Source organism: Clarias gariepinus, chromosome 19 (genome assembly GCF_024256425.1).
Source record: "Clarias gariepinus isolate MV-2021 ecotype Netherlands chromosome 19, CGAR_prim_01v2, whole genome shotgun sequence".
Classification (NCBI taxonomy): Eukaryota; Metazoa; Chordata; class Actinopteri; order Siluriformes; family Clariidae; genus Clarias; species Clarias gariepinus.
In genome coordinates, this window is record NC_071118.1 from 4,806,960 (window position 1) to 4,822,710 (window position 15,751).

Genomic DNA, 15,751 nt, shown 5'->3' on the forward strand with positions numbered 1-15,751 from the left:
ACTAAAAGGAATACCACCTCTATTACCAACTTTTGTGAGAGACTGCTCTAGTCGTCTCAAAAAAAATCTGACAATTTTTCCTTTGGCTCTTGTTGCATCAGTCACAACTCAAAGTAAAGATCCTTACCTGATTCAACAGTTTCAAAAGAGCTCTCAATTACCTCTAAGACCTGAAGGGGTGAGACATCAGCATCTGCTGTTCGCACTGCACAGAAAAAACTCGGAGACGACGATAGCTACCAGTTTCTCCTGAGGGATATGGTCTCTCTATTTTAGACAACAGGTTACCCACACCCCTAATAATAGAGTCAGCTGAGGCATGAGGATGAAGCATCAAGCAAGTGCTTCAATGGAGGTGGGGGCTTTTCGTCCACTTAAAAACGTTCTAAAGGCGAAATAACACATTAGTAATAGCAAGCATCACTTCTAAAGGGACCCTCTTCAAGTCAACTTGCTGCTTGCTTTCACACACAATTTTTGGTTAAGGTTTGTGCTAAACCTCCTTCCTCTAACTTGTACTTGTCCAAAAACCTTGGCAGTTTCAAGAGTTGCTTCAATCTCTGCCACTTCAAACCCTTTAGGGACCAGAACTAGCAAAGGAATAAGCTTTGTTAAGGGATTCCCCCTTACACCACTCCCTGAGCTCCTTCAATAGCTCAGAGCGTACTGCTAAATCTGCTATGCTTACTCCCCTGCTGGGTCTTACTGCACGTCTTTTACTGGTATAATCAACATCCGTGCACACGTGTACCGTTTACTCTAACACTGTGACCACGTGTGTGTGCATAAAACATTTTTTGTGTCTGTATACATGTATGTACAGCACGCGTGTCCATTTTCTCCCTCTGCTGAAGGCTTAGCCTGCTCTTTGCCTGCATACACACAGACCCCTCCTACTTTCGCCTTCACAAACACAGACACTTTTCTCTGCTCTACACAGAAACACTGCTCTGTCGCGATTCTTTTCAAAAGTAAAGTGCAGGTTAATTTGTTTTATTTTTACTTTACTTTCAATCGAGTGTCGTTAGAGAGATTTCTTGTTTATTGTTCCGATAAAACAGTGTTTCCATTGTGTGTGAAAAGAGTGGAGGAAGGGTCTGTGTAAGACGAGAAGGGAGAGAGGGGAACTTACGCTAGGTTCACACACACAGCGCCTGCACGCACAAACAAACACTTATTTGTCGGGATTTATTTTTAGTTTTTTTTAAAGGTAAAGTGCAGGTTAATTTGTTTTAACTCTGCTTAATATTTTGTGTTAATCATTTTTATGTATTTATTTTTTTGGGCTGTGGATTGAATAATTTGAGTTTCCATTATTTCTTATGGGACAATTACATTTGGTTTACGAGTGTTTTGGAATATGAGACCGCTTCGACAACGAATTATGCTCGTAATCCAAGGTTCCACTGTAATTACTACAGTTGAGTGTTCCCACACCAAAGACCGCTTACACTTAGCAAGTCTTCACCTACTGTCTAAATCAAAGTACTAACTACAAATAATATTTAGCTTTTTATTACCAAATATCCCAGCGGTGTCTCCAATTTTATGTAGCGCCCCCTTGGCCACCCTGGCAACCCGGGCGCTGGTTGTTAATTTACATTTAACTGTTTAACCTGGATTCCTATGTTGGGTTCTCACCCGCCTAACTGCCTTTAACTTGTGAACACTCTCAAGCCCAGTAATTATAAACAATGGACAGACACAACCTTGGGTGTATATTTAACCAAAATATATTGTTCACTTATTTACAAAAAATAAGTACTTGTCAAATTGAAATAAATAAATCAATCCCTTGTAAGAAAACAAAGATAAATAAAATAAATACCAACCTAAATACTTTCCATGTAAACATCAACTTAATTCTCTTCGGCTTTTAAACCAAGTCTAATTCTAGAAATAAACAAAAATAGCAATACAACACTTATTGCTCTTACTACAACAATTCTTTTATGTACACCTCTGTAAACTAACTAATGTGACCCGGTCACCTAGCTGTAAAAACAAAAACAAAACTGCCGGCAGAAACTTAATTCGTTGCAGGCCTGTTTCACCGCACTGTACTCACAGTCCCTGTTGAAATGTCGCGAATACGTTTTAAATACCTCCCAGTCGCTTTTTGCAACCAGAGTCTTGAACAGCAAACTCCTAAACACCATTAGCTCCATTACGTCTTTCTTTTCCAGAAACTTCTCTCACCTGTTTTCATCAATCACCCTTTATCAGTAGTCTCGCTCAAGGATGGCTCTGATTGGCCAACACTAAAAAGTAACAATTAACACTGCATTGGTGACCAATCCTATTTCAACCCTATTTGCATTAAAACTAGGTTGTGAGACCTCATGGCCCTACAATATAATTCAAACAAACTATTTTATATAACACAGCGCTTGCCCAATGCTTTTACAACATTAGAGACACCATCAAGGTTTTACCCTGATCTACAATGTATATATAATTAATATTTAATTAATTACACAAATGTTTATCATTTTTAACTTTTATTTTCGCACACTTAGGGCGGTGCCCTGGGGCAAAAAGGCTGGTCCTGCTGTCCAGTGTGCTCATCAATACCATTATATATGACCTGATCATAGTATAATTAATGCATGTTTACCATAGGCAAGTTCAAACTAACAGTTTTTACGGAATTATTTTATCTTTTCTTATTCAGAGGCTTGCACTACAGCCACCGGGAACAGGAGACGCATTGCCTTTTGAGAATGTGCAAGAATTTAAAAGCGCGTTCTGCTCTTCCCACTAAATATAAATACATTTAATATAGAATTCAGAATTTGAATTTGTTAACAGTTTGGATTTGACTTTTTTCCCCACAGGACTTATTTCTCGAGCTAAGGATAAAAAAGACAGACAGCGCGTAACAGACAGGGTCAAAATCAGACTGACAGAGGCATTTGGCGAATTAGAACAATAGGGTATCGACTTAACGATATAAAAGAGGAATCAACAAGATCAAAAAGGGGGGAGCACGTCTTTAACAATAACATTAAAATTTCACTGTAAAATAATCACCTCATTTGCAGTCAGCTCCTCTTTTTTAAGTATATCAAATTACAACAAGAAGGAATTTAAAGAATTGGTCAAACATACACTGACACCTGAGACAGAATTAGAAATTCAACACAAAATGGTTGTAGATTTCAAAATAAAAAAATTCTATATGGATGCCAATTCGGTTCTTTATGGGAAGATATCACAAATTCTTTTTAGTTTTATGAAACAGTTTATGCAGAGCATACTTCTGAGAAATGAGCAAGAGTATAAAGAGAATAAAGTCACTAGTTTTATTAACAGAAAAAAAAATTGTGTTGATATATTTGCAAAGGTAAAGTGGCTTGAGGGCCAAGGATATCAGGTAAGATTTGATGCAGTAAAAAATGATGTCGTAAGAATGTATTCAAAGACTTGTGGTGTGACCTGGTGCTGCCAGGTGGCAGACAAAGCAGCATCATTCTTTTCTTCCACATAATTTTCAAGGGTCTTGCTCACATGCTCAACAGTGACAAATGCTAGGTCTAAAAACTTCCAATCAGAAACCTTCTCCATGCAGATAAATGTTTGTCCTGCTTATGCGTCTCAGCCTCGAAAACCCTGTAGACAATGTGCACGTGCACTGTTTTGTGTACAACTCAAAATCTGTGCTGTTCACAAACTGCTTGTTAGGGCAACAATACAAAGAGGTTTGCTGTAGAGACTAATTATTCTTAGTTGCAGTTGGAAAAGCTTTATTTCTGAAAAACGGCAGTTGGATAAACAATGGCCATTTTTACCAGTGTATAGAAATATTTCATTTTTTTCCCCTGGACGTGGGAAACCAACCCTTGCATCACCAAACTGATTTACACTCACCTAAAGGATTATTAGGAACACCTGTTCAATTTCTCATTAATGCAATTATCTAATCAACCAATCACATGGCAATTGTTTCAATGCATTTAGGGGTGTGGTCCTGGTCAAGACAATCTCCTGAACTCCAAACTGAATGTCAGAATGGGAAGAAAAAAAAAAGGGGGTTTAAAGCAAGTTTGAGTGGGGCATGGTTGTCGGTGCCAGACGGGCCGGTCTGAGTATTTCACAATCTGCTCAGTAACTGGGATTTTCACGCACAACCATTTCTAGGGTTTACAAAGAATGGTGTGAAAAGGGAAAAACATCCAGTATCCGGCAGTCCTGTGGGCGAAAATGCCTTGTTGATGCTAGAGGTCAGAGGAAAATGGGCCGACTGATTCAAGCTGATAGAAGAGCAACTTTGACTGAAATAACCACTCGTTACAACCGAGGTATGCAGCAAAGCATTTGTGAAGCCACAACACGCACAACCTTGAGGCGGATGGGCTACAACAGCAGAAGACCCCACCGGGTACCACTCATCTCCACTACAAATAGGAAACAGAGGCTACAATTTGCATGAGCTCACCAAAATTGGACAGTTGAGGACTGAAAAAATGTTGCCTGGTGGTGGTGGTGTAATGATGTGGTGAATGTTTTCTTGGCACACTTTAGGCCCTTAGTGCCAATTGGGCATAGTTTAAATGCCACGGGCTACCTGAGCATTGTTTCTGACCATGTCCATCCCTTTATGTCCACCATGTACCCATCCTCTGATGGCTACTTCCAGCAGGATAATGCACCATGTCACAAAAGCTCGAATTATTTCAAACTGGTTTCTTGAACATGACAATGAGTTCACTGTACTAAAATGGCCCCCACAGTCACCAGATCTCAACCCAATAGAGCATCTTTGGGATGTGGTGGAACGGGAGCCTCGTGCCCTAGATGTGCATCCCACAAATCTCCATCAACTGCAAAATGCTATCCTATCCATATGGGCCAACATTTCTAAAGAATACTTTCAGCACCTTGTTGAATCAATGCCACGTAGAATTAAGGCAGTTCTGAAGGCGAAAGGGGGTCAAACACCGTATTAGTATAATGTTCCTAAATAATCCTTTAGGTGAGTGTACATACCGATAAACTGATTCAGAGAGATGTGTTTTTTGTTGTCACATTTGTGATCACATCCTTAGACAACACACATTTAAACTGACTGCGCAATTTTAACAAATACACACTAAATGGAGACCACTGGTAAACATTCAAAACTGCCAATGGCAAAATCAGACGCGCAGGAATCCCATCTTCAACAGCCATTAAGCTGGGTGGGTTTCATGGACATCGTTTCCATACTAGACAATGGGACGTACTTGTTCAAAAGGACAAAGAACTAGTCATCCTTTTGAAGGTGTTCATTTTTTTACTTTATTAAAGCATCTTAAAGTCTTAACCTCTGCTCCAATGCCTCGCCTTCAACCTATAAAAACCTGACATTTTTCATTCCCCCCTGTCCTGGTGTCGACTACCAAAGCATCCCCAACCAACCCCCCCAAAAAAAAAAAAAAGGAAAGACACTTCACTTAATGCCACATTAAGCATTTTTTTTTTTCATGATCCTGGCAATCCTTGTGTCACCTTACTGATTTAAATACTGATAAATTGATCGAGAGATACAAAGTATTCTGATCACATCCTTAGACAACACACCCCACATTCACACTGACTGCTGCACAATCATTAAAAACACAAACTAAATGGAGATCACTGGTCAAATGCCAATGGCAAAATCCGATGCTCAGGAATCCCATCTTCAACAGCCACTAGGCTGGGTGAGTTTCATGGACACCGTTCATGTGTTTGGGACAATAAAGGCAACTGTTGACCTTATCCTAGCACTACATACTAGACAATGGGATGTATTTGTTCAAAAGGACAAAGAACTAGTCATCCTTTTGAAGGTGTTCATTTTTTTACCTTATTAAAACATCTTAAAGTCTTAACCTCTGCTCCAATGCCTCACCTTCAACCTATAAAAACCTGACATTTTTCATACCCTACCAAAGCACCAAACCCCCACCCCCCCCTAAAAAAACCACAACCTGTAAAAACCTGACGGACAAAGCAGCATCATTCTTTTCTCCCACATGATTCCAAACTTCAACATTTTTCATTAAGGGTCTCTCACGGGCTCAGCAGTGGTCAATTGGAAGTGGTGGGTTGTAACCCCTGACCTTCAAATCAGAATCCCACAATTGGGAAAATAAAAGCAACTGTTGACCTTATCCTAGCACTACATACTAGACAATGGGACGTAGTTGTTCGAAAGGACAAAGAACTAGTCATCTTTTTAAAGGTGAGTCATGTTTCTATAGCATTTATTCAAAAATTGACAGACAATAAAGTTATAAGTTTAAAAAATTTAAATTAATAGTTTTTAAATGGAAATAAAACTTTTGTTTTTAACTATGCAACGGTTTTGAGCTTATCAGATGGCTCCTAGAATTTGAATTCCAGGGTATTATTGCATGGATGTAAACGTGGACCACACAGACCTGCTTAAAGCACAGCAACTAGGGCTGTGCAATTAATCGAATTTCGATTTCAAAAATGGTGTAATCGAAAAAAACGATTATTCACTTTTTTAAAAATTTTTATTGACCTGCGTTCTGACGCGTGCATCCGCACACACCTGAAACAAAAACATTAGGTGCAAGATTTGCTACACGGTTGTGTCGGCACCGTTTGGTAACACCACAAATCTTTTTAACCATTTAAATTTAAACACAGACCGACATATGACCAACTAATAAAGAAACAGAAAGAACGACGAACAACCCGCACATCATCCTCGGCAACAGTCATCCATTAAAGACACGCTCTTCAGTGCAACTCCGTATCCATCCAGCTCAGAAAGGCACAAAAAAAAACAACAGATTCCGTTGCATACTTTTTAGCCAAAGACATGTGCCCTATTAGCACGGTTGAGAACAAAGGATTCAGGAAAATAATAAATACTCTGGACAAGCGTTATGCTTTGCCATCTCGACACTATTAATAATAATTTATTATTTATAATTTATTAATTATTTTATTTAATATTTACATTTTATTTATTACTTGTTTTCAAAAGATTGTGGAAGTGCACTACATTGTTGATCTTGTTTGCCTTTATCTGTTTTATCTGTCTTATTCTGTTTTAAGGAGAATTCACTGTTCTGTTCAATAAATGCAACATATTTTCATAGTCAATAAGTAATCGTGTAAAATAATCGTGATTCCAATCATGACCAAAAAAATCATGATGATTTTTTCCATAATCGAACAGTAACTTCACATTCTACAAGATTGTAATTATAATTTTGACTAAACCATCAGTGTTTATTAGTATAAATGCTAACTTGTACACACAAAATAGTCATTTTACTGTAAATCTTTAAAGCAAGTGCTCTTTGAAAGTCACTGGATCTGTTAATATAACTGAGCCAGGAGCCCATTCTTCTTCATTATAATATAAATTAAACCACCCAACGATCAGAAGTAAATATTCATCCTCATAGAGCTGCTTTCAGAGGATCGAACAGGTAAAAATCTGATGGAGCGGGATCTGGACTAGAGGGCGGATGCTTAAACACAGTGTGCGGACGTACATTGTCATGCAAGATCACACGGTTCAGCAAATACAACGCAATATTGGACAGCTTCAAATCATACCTAGGGTTGCCAACTGTCTCATAACTACAGAATCTTTCCGTATTTGGAAGATAAAAGACCTGTTTAGTATTGAACCAATTAGAAAAAGTTGAGTAAAATCTATGGGAGAGAAATATTACAGGTTAGCCTACTAAAATAGTGATGTGTATGAGACGCAGAAGAAAACCCCTCCTTTCCTTAAATCTGTCTATCATGGGCTTTTCCAACATACAGAGAGCGCATTTCTCATTGATTGGGACTCGTCAGACAGAGCGGACTTTTGCACAAGGCGCGGAACTAAACAGGCTACAGACAGATAAATTATTTGATCTTTCCTTATTTAGAGGCTTGCACTACAGCCATAGAAGGCAGGAGACCCCATTGCTATTTGAAAACATGCAAAAATTAAAAAGTGTGTTATTTCTTTTCTTCTTACTGTTATAAATATAAATAAAATACATTCAATTTAATGTTAAACAGTCTGGGTTTGCCTTTTCATCCCACAAGACTCATTTCTGGAAAAAGAAATGACGAGAAAGACAAAATGCAACAGGCAGGATTAAAAACAAACAGAACTGCATTTGAATAATTAAATGAATGGGGGACACGTCTTCAATAATGACGTACTAAAATAGTAGGAGAATTTATAGTTAAATCCTGTCAACAACAAGCAGGCATTTGATCATTTCAAAAGACATTCACTGTCTCCTTAGACAGAATCAGAAATTAAAAAAAAAAAATGGTTGTAGAATTTAAAGATGGAGAATTGTATATAGATGCAAATCGCAAAATTTATGAGCACTGAGATTTCATGGTAGAATGCTTGCGGAATATAAATGGGAGTAATGTGCAACAGAATAAAAATAATAATAATAAAGTATCCTTACTAATTGAATTTCCGGCAACATATTTACAAAGATTAAGTGGCCCGACAAGAGACAACATCAGACAAGATTTGACACTGTAAAAAGTGAAGTGATGGACACAGCACTGTTGGGCCCTTGAACAAGGCCCTCAACCCTAAAAATGCTGTAAATGTAAATATAGAATTCTTCATTTTTTAATTCTACAACCATGTTGTGGCAAAACACATTTTTGACTGGTACTGACTGAGTTTACTAGGTGTGACCCGAACATCATCTCGGCATGTAAGGTAAGTGTCCACCACCTCAGCTGCTCCCTCCGAGGGGTCGCGGCAGTGGACCATCCGAACCACACAACAACTTAATAAAATCGGAGAGCAACAGCTGTAGAAAGGTCTTGCACATTATCCAGTACGACATACAAACACCTTACATTTAAGGTCGAATGGATGGTGGCAAGGTCATCTTCAACAACAGCTGAGATCCCCATCTTCATCCATTTTGTGAAGTCTTCTGGCTTTGCGTCCTGTAGTGTATAAAAAATTTTTTTTTTTTAAAAACAGGGCAGGATCAAAACCCATTTTTTTGATTGATGGAATTCTGCTCGTCCCACAACGAGTTAAACATTTTCCTAAACATCTGCTCATGGAACTTCCAAAGATCACATGTGCAGGGCATGTACATAGACCTAAATTCTGTTTCTGACCAAAACTGATCATACTAAATCTGCAGGACAGTGTTGAGGCAATCATTTTCCCATTGACTAAAACTGCCTACTTTTGACACTTTGAAGTTAAATATATGGCCCATATAAAAAAAAAAACTGACACCTTTTGTTTTCTGAATTCTAAAGTCATACAGGTTTAAAATGTCATTTATCTTTTGGGGAACTTTTCCATTAACCTGTGACATACCTTTACCACAAACATTTCGATCAGAATATAATGATCCACTTTTTATGTACACTCTGCGACAATGTGAAGAGCAATTAATGGAGAAAGAATCTCTTAAGCACCATCATGTTCCTTCCCTGAAATTGGGGACATCATGCACTACATCTTTGAAGTAGCTGTGCTTGGCTTCATATCTGATTGCCCAGAGCTCAACTAATGACCAAAAGACAGCGAATTAGATGCGGATAGTGCACCACGTAGTGGTGTTTTGGTCGCAATTTCAGGTTTGGGAATGTGTATTGGAGTAGTTGTGTGTTCTGATTTTTTTCGTTTTAAAAAGCACAGGGTTGCTTTTGAGAACTTGACCTACATGATCAACTCAACTACCTTTCTGAAGTCCATCAAAAATTTCCCTAGGCAGCCACAGAATTGGGTACAAGATTACTGATTAATAAGTATAGTAACGCCCAGTAATAAGAATAGTAATAATAATAGTAACGCCCAGTTCTCATGCCCATTCCCCCTGTGGTTTTCTTTGAGAAACTGGACTGGGAAATTACTTGAGGTCTGCTTACTCTTAACAATTGCATTAAATTTTACTCTTACAAGGACTTCTTACAAGTAACAACTGATAATTGGAACAATTTCCACCTAAGTTTTATGTAGAACATCTGGTGGGAACCCAGTTATTGAGTAAAGGAAGAAAGGTGCTTACCAAGGACACTTTTTTTTTCACCCAGTCTGCTCTGAAGCTCATGGTGATCTCTCAGTTTATCTGTAATTGAGTTGTGCTGTTTAAGAGTTCGAAGCTGAAACCAACCAGCATATTGTGTATATATCTACACAGATTTTTAGCCTGAAAGCTTTTTTTGAAATCTAAGAGCCCTCTTTTTTGAAGACTGTGAGCCCGAAGATTGTCAGCACATACACAACACAGGCCTCAGAAGTCTGATTTGTTCTTAAGTCTGGCAAAGTGAGTCTTACATGCAATTAATACGAATATACAATGTAAAGCATACCAATCCACTTACTAAATCTGTCCCATTTCCCCACAATGCCATCTTGTGGCCAAAAAAAAACAAAACAATCACACCTAAGAAGATGAATCTCGCATGAGAAATCTCTGCATCACAAGACATGTTGAGTCTGCAGCATCTTTCCCAGAACAAACACCAATTGCAAAAAAAACATACAAAAAATAAATCAAGCACAATGAAGTCCTGAAATTTCCCAAAATTTAGCAGTCTTTGCAAACTTCAAAAAGCAACATCGAGTGGCATTTACTCATCTGTGACTTCAGTGGAAATTTCGGATTCAGAATCTGCCACAGACTGATTCATGTTCTACACAGTTCTTACAAGTTCATAGAAATTTCTGTTTAATTAGAACCAAATATTTGAGTTGATGATTTAAATTATTGTTGTAATTTGTATTTTACCTATTTTTTGGTTGATTTTTGTTGTCTTTACAATATTATACATTATCAATTCAGCAAGCTCCTCTGCCAATTACTCACTAAAGTGGCTTTCATATTTTCTTAAAATATTCCTGAACTATTTTGCTGTAAACCTAGACAACGAAATGTCACACATCCCTATTAATATCTCCTGGGTTGCACTTTTTGACAAGTGCAAAACTGTCTGCATATAAAGGATCAATGATGTAAGTCTATGCTTTAGACCTGACTGCGGATTCTGCACAAGATCTCCTGACTCCGCCTCTTTACTGCTTTTCCAAATTATCAGTTCGCATTGTAACAGAAAAACTAAAATCTTTAAAACCTCAAGATTTATGCGTATGAGATATGTGACTACTGAAAGTTGTAAGGACAATGATTGACAGCTCACAATCCTTTAGAGGACATCTGACGGTCATAGCTCCTCATCAAATGGTTTCTGATATGGTTTAAAAACTGGGCTGGTTGACAAACACCTTTAAATCATGTAACTCAATTAAAAATAAAGCAGTCAGTAACTGCAACAGTCTATTTGTGAATTGTGATTTTAACAAAACACCTACAGTTTTTAAAAAGTGCAGACACAGTCAGTACACGAACAAGGCTGCTTCCAGGATCGCCCTTGATAGTGCTGGAACCTGTGCTGAATCTTACCCTGCATTCCAAACCTATGTAAAGAAAAGCAAAAACAGTTTGACATGTGCAATGTTACATTTCAAATAAAGTGACTTGGTTTAAAACAACAAATATTACACACACAAGGGGAGAATATTAAATGAATAAATATATACAGTGCCCTCCATACAAACTGGAAAAGCAAAGATAAGATTGATCTACAAATAATTAAAAGATGATAGCTATTTCAACACAAATATTTTATGGTTATAAAGGTCTGTCTGTGTTGTCACCAAATGTAGACTCAGAATGCAGAAGCAATGGATAAAATTAAGACTAAACATTCCCTACATTTTGCTTAAATAAGTAATGCAACAGGATGCAGCTGAGGACATAAAAATACCTGTGAGCCAAATGAAACTAGAGCTGCAACTAACGGTTATTTTAATAATTGATTAATCTGTCGTTTTTTTTTTTATTAATCGATGAATCGGATAAAAAACAAAAACCCAAGAAAATTCATTTCCAACCTTTTATTCAAAAACAGAACTAAAATCTTTAGAAAGTGCACAGACATGTGCTGTGTCTGTGAAGGTGAAAGTAGGACGGGTCTGTGAAGGTGAAAGTAGGACGGGTCTGTGTGTGTGTGTGGGGCACGGTGTCCAATGACGCACACAAACACAGACACACACAACAGGCAAAGAGCAGGCTAATCCTTGAGCAGAGAGAGAAAATTTTTAACGTCTCTAATGAGACTTGCTTTTGCTTTACACGCATACGGACACGCATATGTTCACTTCGCTCCGCACTTAACTAAAGTTTTTTTTTTAAATAATCAAACGTCTCTGCATCGCACGGCACAACGAATCGATTATGAAATTCATTGCCAAAGCTTTTAGTAATAGATTTTTATCGATTCGTTGTTGCAGCCCTAAATGAAACTCTAAATATGCTGTTCTGCTCAGCTGGTAAAACGTGTACATGTTGAAATGCGACAGAGATCAAATGTGAAAATGTGACATTTTATTGCATCATATTTATCCTTGAATGATATTTATCATATATCAACTCCATATTAAACAACAATTTTGTCTTGTCTGTTTCAATACTTATGAAGGGCACCGTGTATATTGGTATATTAAATAATAAAAAAAATTGATGTTAAAACAAACTAAACTTCTGAAATAATAGGTATTAACCATACAACATGATTATGTATTTTCAGTGTTTTATACTAAACATTACGTACAGCATGTTGCTATGTTATACAGATCAGAAACAACCACAAAATTAACAAAGTTAGGAATACCCTATAACTTATTATTTGTTTTGTATCTACAGTATTTAACAATACCGTATTAACTTACAATAATGACGACTTGCCTGGTTGATCACGTGTTCCCTCATGCGGCTTCCATGTTGTGTGTGGCTGGATGAACAGTAATCACGTGGTTTGCATTTAGCGACACTGATTGGGCTAAATCCAAAACGCGGTCAGTGAAACGGAACGGACCAGCCGGTGAAGAATTCTACAGGGTCTTAAAGCCGCCTTCCCTCGACCCTAACAGCATGACAAGACCAAAAGACGAACCTACGTTCACAACATATAATTCACCACACACTCTAACCGTATATTTTAATTTATTCCCTTCAAATTATACTGAGTAAACTAAACATTGCTTTCAAACGAAGCACGTGGCGTGAACTATTACATTTTTTAAAAGTATATGCGTATTAATTTAGGTTATTTTCGATGTTAAAACAAAAAAAAAACTTACCTAAACCAGAGAATATTCAGCCCCTGCCACAGCGCTGTTACTGAAGGAAAACCCACTCAAAATGCCGCGAAGACAAACTGCGCATGCGCAATGACAGTTGGAACCGTTGAATGAAGAATTCTACAGGGTCCTAAAGCCGCCTCCCCATGACCCTAACAGCATGACAAGACCAAAAAACGAACCTACGTTTACAACATATAATTTACACACTCTAACCTTATATTTTAATTTATTCCCTTTAAATTATACTGAGTAAACTAAACATTGCTTTCAAATGAAGCACGTGGCGTGAACTCGGCAGATCGCTAAATAGCTGTCCGAGCTCCGTGTAAAATATCATTACATGCCCCAGAAAAATATTTTAAAACATAATATAAAATTTTTTAACGTATTTGCGTACTAATTTAGGTTATTTTCGATGTTAAAACAAAAAGAAAACTTACCTAAACCAGAGGATATTCAGCCCCTGCCACAGCGCTGTTACTGAAGGAAAACCCACTCAAATGCCGCGAAGACAAACTGCGCATGCGCAATGACAGGACTTGAACCGTTGAATGAAGAATTTTTGGCGAGATCTCTCGAAACTTGACTCTTCTATTTAGTCCAGCAGGTGGCAGCAATGCTCCTAAAAGCCTGATCCTTGTCCGTGTAATACCGATCCAGTCCAGTGAGGGTCAGTAATGCGCCTGGCTAAAAAATAAAGGAAGAAGAAAAATATTTTTCTTTTTTTTCTCGGATACTCGGATTAGAGTTATATGTGTGTTGTTAAACAGGCATGTAGAGAATTACTATGTAGAATTCTGAGTAAGTGAGTTTCGGCTTGGCCTAAAATATAAAGGCATTTAGTTTGTACTCGGAGTTTGCGGTGCAGGAAATGATTCACGTGGTCTCGATTTCTTTCCCTCCTATGTCCCGTTTTTTTCCTTCTTTACATCCGGGATATCACAGGAAGAGCACTTAATTGCCGATTGCTGTTGTCCGTGCCGCAGTGTACTTTATAGTGTGCCCTGTGTAGTCTACTTCATATGAACTACTTGTTGATCTGAATGCAGCACTTCCGACTAACTGACTGGGTTGCCAGTTGCGGAATAAGCGGTGTTCTTACCTAAAACCCTCTCGGCACAAAATAAATGCTGTTTCCACTGTAGATGTGTGTAGACAAATGACTGACACTTTTATACTCTCTTTTTTTATTCCTTTCACCCACTGCCTGTAACTTCCTGTGTATTTCTTTTTTATCTTTTTTTTTTTTAGTAATTTAGTTCATTTCATTCTTTTGACCAGAAATAAAATAAAATGTCACATTTGCAATAAACAGACCCCAAATACGTCTACATACAAAGAATTTGGTTATAGTTCCAGTAATGAAAATATTACAGTGCAGCCAAGGACATATTATTATAAACAGAATGAGCAGCTCACCTCTCATATCTTTTGGTCCGAATCATTTGTTCTTTTGTCACGTGACTTTCATAGACGCTACGCAGTGAATTACACAGGAAACGAAACGAACACATGAACGAGTAAAAGACTCATGAGAAGAAGAATCGCTCAATTCTGTTTCCTCTGTACTGCACTGCAACGAACGATTCGGACCAAGGACTCAAAGGTAACTACTCATTTCTGTTTCCTGTACATAACCTACGGAGGTTTTGCGATGCTTTCCGCATGCACGCCCAGTAGAAAATTAACAAATCACTCACTGAGACTACTCGTTCTTCTGAGTCACGTTAAAGATTCTTTAAAAAAGAACAAATCGTTCATGAACGAACCATCACTAATCTGTACAGAGATTCTGATCCTGAGATGCTACTTGTTTTTTTTTTCTTCCTCAAAAGTGCATATCTGAGAGCAATCTGTGGAAAAAAAAATGCAACATAAAAGTTACTCAGACTAAAACTGTACCTCTAACATGTTTAAAACCTGCACAGCTTCCTGTTTAGTCTGCAGCTGACACTCCTTGAAACTCCTGTTTCTCCTTGAAGAAGCGTTTGCCTTTGGTCCGGACATTCTGGCTCTGCTTCATCATCAAGATGTTCTTCATCCTTTTCTCATTGTGGTAGCGTGTAGCGCAGCCACATAAAAGGGCATTTTAAACAAACAGGGAAATGGATTAAGGAGCTAATGCGGCTCACCTGTGCTTGTAAATTTGCCCGATCTGGTTTTATTTGTCCCCATTGACTGTGTTGGTCACTCGGTAAGCTCTCGCGAGCATGCGCGATCGCAGCGCGAGGGAACCCGGAAGCGGCGTCGGGTCACGTGTGCCGGTATAAAGCCGGAACCGGCAAGTGGCTCTGCACGGAGAGATTTACCCAGCGCGCTGTTTTTTCTGAGAGAGAGTTTGTTTGATGGTTCTGAAGGAGTACTTTTCCCCGGTTGGATTATTCCTCATAGACACTTACAATTCACCTCTCGTTCCGTTGCTCGAGCTCCCGGATTTGTCATCTATACCGGTGAGGCCGAGCCAATCTCTCCCGTGCATCATTTCACACACTGCAATATCATTAACTCTGGACAATCATACACGCACTCACACACCCGCATACACCATACACATTGTTTCTATTTGTATATATTTTGTATATATTGGTTTTGGTGCAC

The 15,751-nt window shown here is 38.2% G+C and overlaps 1 long non-coding RNA gene across 1 annotated transcript; it reads right to left on the reverse strand.

Moving 5' to 3' along the window:
- Positions 1–11,375: 11,375 nt before the first annotated feature.
- On the reverse strand, positions 11,376–13,222 carry LOC128507312 (uncharacterized). The gene is made up of 3 exons (XR_008355806.1): positions 13,151–13,222; positions 12,740–12,933; positions 11,376–11,425 (listed from the first exon to the last, which is right to left on the reverse strand). It is a non-coding gene; the product is annotated as an uncharacterized LOC128507312 (long non-coding RNA).
- Positions 13,223–15,751: the final 2,529 nt, after the last annotated feature.